Genomic DNA, 9,183 nt, shown 5'->3' on the forward strand with positions numbered 1-9,183 from the left:
TATATAATTTATTCTTCAATGAGTGAATACACTTTCTTCTCAGCAGCACATGGATCCTTCCCTAAAATAGACCATATATTATGCCACAAAACAACTCTTAGCAAATACAAAAAGGTAGAGATACTACCCTGCATTCTATCACATCATAATGGAATGAAATTAGAAATCAATGATAAAATAAGAAATAAAGTTCACTCCAACACCTGGAGAGTAAATAATATGCTACTGAATTAACAATGGGTTGTAAAAGCCATCAAGGAGGAGATTAAAAAATTCTTAGAGGTAAATGAGAACACTGATACAACATATCAAAATCTCTGGGACACTTTGAAGGCAGTACTAAGAAGAAAGTTCATTGCATGGAGTTCATACCTAAAAAAAAAAAAAGAAAAATTCAACAAATAAATGACCTACCATTACATCTCAAAGCCCTAGATAAAGAAGAACAAATCAACATCAAAAGCAGTAGAAGAAGGAAATAATTAAAATCAGAGCTTAAATCAATGAAGTTGAAACAAAAGAAACAATTGAAAAAATCGAGAGAATAAAAAGTTGGTTCTTTGAAAAAATAAATAAAATTGACAAACCCTTAGCCATGCTAATAAAGAGGAGGAGCGAGAAAACTCAAATTACTAACCTACATGATGAAAAAGGAAATATCACAACAGACACTAGAGAAATACAAATGATAATTAGAAATTATTTTGAAAATTTGTTCTCCAATAAAATAGAAAATACTGAAGGCATTGACAAATTTCTAGAGTCATATGATTTGCCCAAATTGAATCAGGATGATATACACAAATTAAACAGATCAATTTTAGGTGATGGAATAGAAGATACCATCAGAAGCCTTCCAACCAAGAAAAGTCTAGGTATGACCAGATGGATACACAGCTGAGTTCTACAAGACCTTCAAAGAAGAACTAACACCAATATGCCTCAAATTATTCCATGTAATAGAAAAAGAGGGAACACTTTCAAACTGATTCTATGAGGCCAATATCACCCTGATCCAATACGAGGCAAAGACATATCAAAAAAAGAAAACTTCAGACCAAAATCTTTAAAAAACATAGATACAAAAATTCTCAATAAATTTGTAGCAAATTGGATAAAAAAAATTAAAAAGATAATGCACCACAATCATGTGAGTGTCATCCCAGGGATGCAAGGATGGTTCAACATTTGAAATCATGTAATTCATCACATTATAAGGTAAGAATCATATGATCATCTCAATAGATGCAGACAAAGCATTCAACAAAATACTGCACCCCTTCATGGTCAAAACATAGAAAACTAGGGATAATAGGAACATATCTCAACATCATAAACATCATAAAAGCTGTTTACGCTAAGCCCCAGGCCAACATCATTCTAAATGGAGAAAAATTGAAAGCATTCCCTGTAAAAACTGGAACAAGACAGGGATGCGCTCTTTCACCCTTCTATTCTTAAAACACCAGCCAGAGCAATTAGATGAAAAAAAAATTAAAGGGATATGGATAGGAAAAGAAGAACTCAAATTAGCATTAATTGCCAACTATATGATTCCACACCTAGAAGACCCAAAAAATTTCACCAGAAAACTTCTAGAACTAGTAAATGAATTTAGCAAGTAGCAGGATATAAAATCAACAGCCATAAATCAAAGGCATTTCTGTATATCAGTGACAAATCCTCTGAAAGGGAAATGAGGAAAACTACCTCATTTACAATAGCCTCAAAAAAAAAAAAAAAAAAACCTTGGGAATCAACTTAATAAAAGAGATTAAAGTCTTCTACAAGGAAAACTACAGACTACAGAACGCTAAAGAAAGAAGTTAGAGAAGACCTTAGAATTTGGAAAGTCCTAGCTTGTTCTTTGATAGGCAGAATTAATATTGTTAAAAATGACCATACTACCAAAAGCACTATACAGAATTAATGCAATCCCAATCAAAATCCCAGGACATTCCTCACAGAAATAGAAAAAGCAATCATGAAATTCATCTGGAAAAATAAGAGACCCAGGATAGCTAAATCAATCCTTAGCAAAAAAAGTGAAGCAGGTGACATCACTGTGCCAGACCTTAAACTATACTACAGAGCTAAAGTGACAAAAACAGCATGGTATTTGCACCAAAATAGACTTGCAGACCAATGGTACAGAATAGAGGATACAGAGAATAACCCACATAATTGCAGTTATTTTATATTAGACAAAGGTGCCAAAAACATACATTGGAGATAAGATAGTCTCTTCAACAAATATTGCTGGGAAAACTGGAAATCCATACGCAACAAATTGAAATTAAACCCCATCTCTCACCATGCACAAAACTCAATGCAAAGTGGATCAAGGACCTAGGAATTAAACCAGAGACACTGCGCCTATTAGAAGAAAAAGTAGGCCCAAATCTCCATCATGTCAGATTAGGCCCAGACTTCCTTAACAAGACTCCTATAGCACAAGATATAAAATCAAGAATCAATAAATGGGATGGATTCAAAAGAAAAACTTTCTTCTTGGAAAAAGAAACAATTAGTGAGGTGAATAGAGAGCTTACATTTTGGGAGCAAATTTTTACCATGTATACATCCCATAGAGCACTGATACGTAGGATATATAAAGAATTCAAAAATCTTAACACCAAAAAACACAAAAATCAAAAACCAAAAACCAAATAACCCATTCAAGAAATGGGCCAAGGAATTGAACAGACACTTCACAGAAGATGATATACAATCAATCAACAAATATATAAAAAAAGTTAAATATCTCTAGCAACTAGGCAAATGCAAATCAAAACTACTCTGAGATTTCATCTCTTTCCAGTCATACTGGCAGCTATTTTAAGAATACAAGCATCAATAAATGTTGGTGAGGATGTGGGGAAAAAGGCACACTCACACACTGCTGGTGGGACTACAAATTGGTGCAGCCAATATGGAAAGCAGTCTAGAGATTCCTTGGAAAACTTGGAATGGAGCCATCATTAGATCCAGCTATCCCACTCCTCAATTTATACCCAAAGGACTTAAAAACAACATACTACATGTAGGCAGCCCCATCAATGTTTACAGTAGCACAATTTACAATAGGTAAACTGTGGAACCAACCGATATGCCCATCAACACATGAGTGGATAAAGAAAATGTGGTATATATATACACAATGGAATATTATTCAGCAATAAAAGAGAATAAAATCATGGCATTTGCAGGTAAATGGATGGAGGTAGAGAATAAATTCTAAGGGAAGTTAGCCAATCCACAAAAATACAAATGCTGAATGCTTTCTCTGATATAAGGATGCTGATTCATGATGGGGTTGAGGGAGATCTTGGGAGGATTAGATGAAACCTAGATAGGGTAAAGAGGTGGGAGGAGAAGGGAGGGGGCAAACGGTAGAAAAGATGGTGGAATGAGATGGACATCATTACCCTAAGTACTTGTATAAAGACACGAATGGTTTGAGTATACTTTGTGTACAGAGATATGAAAAATTGTGTTCTATAGTGTAATATGAAATGTAATGCATTCTGCTGTCATTTGTAACAAATTAGAATAAAAAGTTTTAAAAAAGCTAATTGAACAGATAGACTGTAAGATTCTTAAGATCAGGAACTGCTTTGGACACCACTTGTGTTCAATTCACATCTTTTAAGCTGTTGTTTTCATTCCAATTATTGCTGTGGCATAGAAATTAGTGCAGGTATAATTGGATTGCATCTTGTCTTATTTTTACTGCAAATCTTTCATTTTTGGTCTCTTTATCTGCTATTTCCAATCAAGATACCTGTAAAAGATTTGCTCAGCCATTTGTATATATGCAGAAGAAAACTAATTTTCCATGGGACAACCCTTAGTCACTGGGATGAAAATTGCTCTTATATTATTTCTCAGGTGAGCAATTCTGAGGTACCCATGGTCCTCTGAAGTTTCCTAGTGTAATTGCACTCTAGTTGCTCACAAAGCTGCAATCAGCTCAATGAGGCAACCTTGAGTTAACTCTCCTCTAGTTCTCTATCTTACTCTGTCCTTTCCTACTTCAGTTATTTGGGATTCTTTCCCAAATTAAAATTTATATATTCAAGCTCTTATTGCATAATTTTGTTTGGAGGGTCCCAGGCTAAGACCATAATTTTTGTTTCCTTTTTAAATTTTTTTTTTCACTGAAGCAATCTAAGCTCTTTGACCAGTGCCTGGGACATAGTGAGACTCATCAAAAATGTGTTGAATAAATTAATGGATTCCAACAGTGTGGTTCCAGAGGATGAACAGGCAAAGCAGTCTTCCTTGCAGAATGCCTTCTTGAGAAAGCCTATTCCTTCATGGGTTGTGCTACATCTTAAGACCGATCATGAATAATGGGTGCAGTCAGGATCCTTCTGATGTATTATCTGAAACATGCTGCATGGCTCTTCTCAAATAGAGGGAGTTGCCTCTTCACGCTAGCATCAGGCTCTCAAGGAAAATGATGTTTTACTAGGTGAATTATAGCTGTCTAACACGGAGTCCGCATGATGTATTGTTCTTTGCTCATAAATAATGCAAAGATGATACCAAGCAAAGATAGAGGCCAGTGATTTATTCCACATAACCTTTATGTAAACCTCATAAATTGTACACAGTGGTGTCTGAAAATGTGACAGTGGCTGTGGCACTGGATCCTGTTGACAATGGCAAGCATTTCACACATGGAGAACAGGAGCTGAAGAGAATACTTCTTTCCAATCCCCTTGGGGTCTTTCACCAGGAAAAAGCAATAATACTTTCCAATTGAAACGGAAGAGTCAAGAATTAACAACATTAAAATTTATGTAAAAAAAATCAGGGCTACAAAATGATATTATGTGAGGTCTCATCATGAATAAATTTGTACAAGATTTTATCACTTCCTGTTACAAAATTATAGGAATTTTAAACACACTGACGTAAATCAACTTCATTTTTTTCTCATTTCTGACATAATTTATACAAATTGCCAACATTCACATATACACTTCCATATTTATACAGTATCTTCATAAAACAGAAAACCTACCGCTTCCACCCTAATGTGAAAGATTTGGTTTTGACATTTATAAAGAGTAGGATGTTAAACTTTTTAGTATTTAATTTCATCGTATTTATTAGTAAAATTGGTAAAGAAAGACACATTGGCAAAGAATTTTAGATAAGGACTGGAATGTAATAGTTCTGTCTTTACCCTTTCTGAGACCCTGGAAAACCACAAGTGTGCAATGAAAAGGAGCCTCAGAGAAATCATCAGGACTAATGTTTGGAGGAGCTGAAACTTTAAATATTATTAATTAATTGAAAGTTTAATGAGAAAGATATGGATTGGATATAGAACATGAACAACTAATTCTAAAATGGGGAAAGTCGGAGTAAACAAGGGTAACAACAACACACACACACCCCAGCATAAGCTCAATACAGTGGAGTCTGTTCCATTCTAAAGGTACTGAAATTTCCTGATGCAAGAAGTAATATACCACAGTGAAATTTCCAGAACTTATTTGACTAGCTATATTCAACCTTTCACCTCAATTCTGCCATACAGCTTCCACGACAATTTCTCTTTTCTTTTTCTGAGGTTCCAAAATCCTTGATGGAATGAGAAGAGATCACAGAGATGTAGCAGAAGCTTAATTAGCTAAATTGACTGAGATAATATTGTTAATTATTTCTGTAGACATTTGGCAAAGGTTAACTTTTAAACTTAAGTAAGAGATGCTGTCATTTGCTTCTAAACAAGAGTGCTGACTCTAGTAAGGAAAACAACAGCAAAAATCACTGCAGCCTCGTCTGTGCCACTGACCTTCAAAAAGATTGTTTCCACAATGAGCACAGAAGGCTTTGCTTCTCCCTTTGATTGGTATCTGGAATCAAGTTTTGCTTTAGGCATTTTCTTATAACAAACACTATTTTTCTAATTAATTAAAAGGAAACATGACTGCAACATTAAGAATGGGAAGCATCAATATTGAAAATCCAATTTCTAGCAATGGTGTGCAATTACAAAGAAGCTACACAGTTTAGCTATCCTTGATAAAATAACACAAGTTATTAAAAAAAAAAAGTTCAGCTTCCAAGTCTCTGAAAAAAGTACCACCATCACACCTTGAAGGTTGACCGTTTTATAGGCTGGCTGTTTGGAATTATATCTCAAAAAAGCTTAGATATTGCTCTTCATAAATGTAATATAACTTTCATAGATAAGTATTCATTAAAAAATGTAGCATTAAAGATTATTTTCTTAGCAAGTTCATTATTGGTAAAGAATTAATGTTAAAATGTCCATGCTACCCATATTGATTTTCAGATTGAATGCAATCCCCATCAAAATGCCAATAATCTTCATAGAAGTAGGAAAAAAATATCTTAAAACCAAAAAGGGAGAGAGAAGTGAGTTTAATTTTTACTGGGTATGATGTAAGTAAAGAAGAATTATCTGGTGCTGGGGTTGTGGCTCAGAGATAGAGCTCTCTCCTAGCATGCATGAGACACTGGGTTTGATTCTCAGCACCTATTAAAATAAAATATATTGTGTTCACCTATAACTAAATATTTAAAAAAGGAATTATCAATAAATTTAGATCTTCCTATTCTGTGTTCCTTTAACTAGTCACTAAAAGAACTATCCACTTATTCATAGCAATCCTTAGATTCAAATTAATCATAAAGTTATCATGGATATTTATTTGATACCTACCGTGCACATGATAGGATGTGGGAAATAGCTAGTATAATGTATGATCTGAATTCAAAGAAAACAAAAAAAATCCACCTAGTGAGTTATGATAAATGCAAATTACATAAATAATATTTTAAAATTACTTCACATTGGATTAATTACATGTGTAAATACTACTCTCTCTTCAGTCTACTTTTCAACCAATTTTTAAATTTCATCGATACTTTTCAACTATTTTTGAAAGTAAGTTTCCCTTTCAAATGTTTTTAACAACTCCCCATTGCTGATTGGTAAATTATGTACTTAGTTGTACATGAAAAGTAATTATGTGGAGAAGCTCACAGCGTGGTGTTGGGTGACCATTCTTCATGGGTCTCATTTTCCTGCTCCTGTTTTGAGCAGACAAGCTTTGTTCCAGACTATCTCTCCAAGAATGTTTGTGCAGTGAACAGCCTTGGAAGATACAGATAATCCCTTCCTTTAGCGCTAATGGCAGGCTTTTTTTATTATAAAATATAATGACTTTCTTCAGGTCAAAAGGCAGGCAAGTTTACTATGTAGTAAGAAATGTAGTTTTTGTAAGCTGCTTTCTCTTCTGTAATACAACCATTATGAAAGTAGGTGTCCTCTGGACTTATTTGCATTTCTCTGCTAGAATTTGGATCTGGAGGGGTTGGGGCTGTGGCTCAGAGGTAGTGGCTCAGTGGTAGAGTGCTTTCCTCTCTCTCTCTCTCTCTCTCTCTCTCTCACACACACACACACACACACACCAGAAAAGCCTGTAGCTGAGTTGCTGTCACCTCATAGACTTCTTCAGGGAACACAGAAGATCCTGGAGGTTGTCACGGGCACAGAGTATTCCACAGAGGTCCACCATGCAAGGACTTGGAGACTGATAAGTAATGGCTGGAAAGGAAACATGACTGCAACATTAAGGTGCTGAGGATCGATCCTGGCTTTGATCCTCAGTACCACATAAAAATAAATAAAATACATTGATCATATATATGTGTGTGTGTGTGTGTGTATATATATATATATATATATANTTTCTTTAAGAGTACATTCATATGTACTCTTATAATTTTCTTTTTTCCACAACACTAACATATATATATTTATATGTTAGTGTTGTGGAAAAAAGAAAATTATAAGAGTACATATGAATGTACTCTTAAAGAAAAAAATAATTTGGATCTGGAAAATCAACAACAATGCTGCCTCCCTAGCTACTGTGATTTCTGTGAGGAACTGAGTCCCTGTTCCCTGTCTCAGCTGCCCTCCATTCTGTTTGAACCCATGGGCTAGCTCATTAGCTCAGCCTTTCATGGCTCTTAACATGTTGATCCTCCCACTTGTTTTGTTTGTTTATTTAAAGCTCTACTTGACTGTCTCTACCTGAGGGGAGAGGACAAAAATGGCCAGGTGGATTCTTAGAAGATAACTGGAGCCCTGGAAAAATTAACCTTCCGCAGTGGCTTTCTATAACAGAGCAGAGCTAAAGGAGTGAGAAGGTATGTGGTGAGGAGGAGGATATTATTTTAAAAGTATAAAACTTGGAATTTTCCACAATTTGTCCTGCCTTTCCAGGCCAAGATTCAGTCTCATTATTCATGCTCATATATATGTATGCACACACACATTTCATTTTTATTATTTATATATATGAATTCACGATCATTCTCACACTGATTTGTGTGACTGAGTTTCATTTTACTCAGATTCTTTCCAAATTCAACTCTATTTTTATTCTATAATTCATATTCTTTTATAAATCATATTCTTTTCCCCATACCATCTCTGGGTGTGCCTGGACATGTGATCAAACATAAACCCTCTGTGCACAGAGGGTTTAGTCCTGTCTGGCCCAATAATTCCAAATATCTTTTTTGATGACTCAAAAGCTGCAGGAAAGTGTTTTTATTATTTTTTTAAATTAAAATTACTTTAATTTTGGTGGCATATGGGTTTAAGAAGAGTTTATTACATTCTTGTTTTGGTGAGGGGGGGTAAAGAATCTACAAATTGTGTTGTCAGTGTCCCTTGGATCTTGTTGTTCTGTGCTGTCCAAGGCTGGTTTGTTCTCCCCAAACTGGTCATCACCAAGTTGAACTGGTTTTCCTGGCCTTTTGTATGTGTTGTTCTAGCACAAAATCCTTAGGTGTATGTCCCAGCCATTAGTTATCAGTCTCCAAGTCCTTGCATGGTGGACCTCTGTAGAATACTCTGTGCCCGTGACAACCTCCAGGATCTTCTGTGTTCCCTGAAGAAGTCTATGAGGTGACAGCAACTCAGCTACAGGCTTTTCTGGTGTGTGCGTGTGCGTGTGCGTGTGTGTGTGTGTGTGTGTGTGTGAAAGAGAGAGAGAGAGAGAGAGAGAGAGAGAGAGAGAGAGAGAGAGANTTCTGGTGTGTGCGTGTGCGTGTGCGTGTGTGTGTGTGTGTGTGTGTGTGTGTGAAAGAGAGAGAGAGAGAGAGAGAGAGAGAGAGAGAGAG

Source organism: Marmota marmota, unplaced genomic scaffold (assembly GCF_001458135.2).
Source record: "Marmota marmota marmota unplaced genomic scaffold, marMar, whole genome shotgun sequence".
In the NCBI taxonomy this organism is placed as follows: domain Eukaryota; kingdom Metazoa; phylum Chordata; class Mammalia; order Rodentia; family Sciuridae; genus Marmota; species Marmota marmota.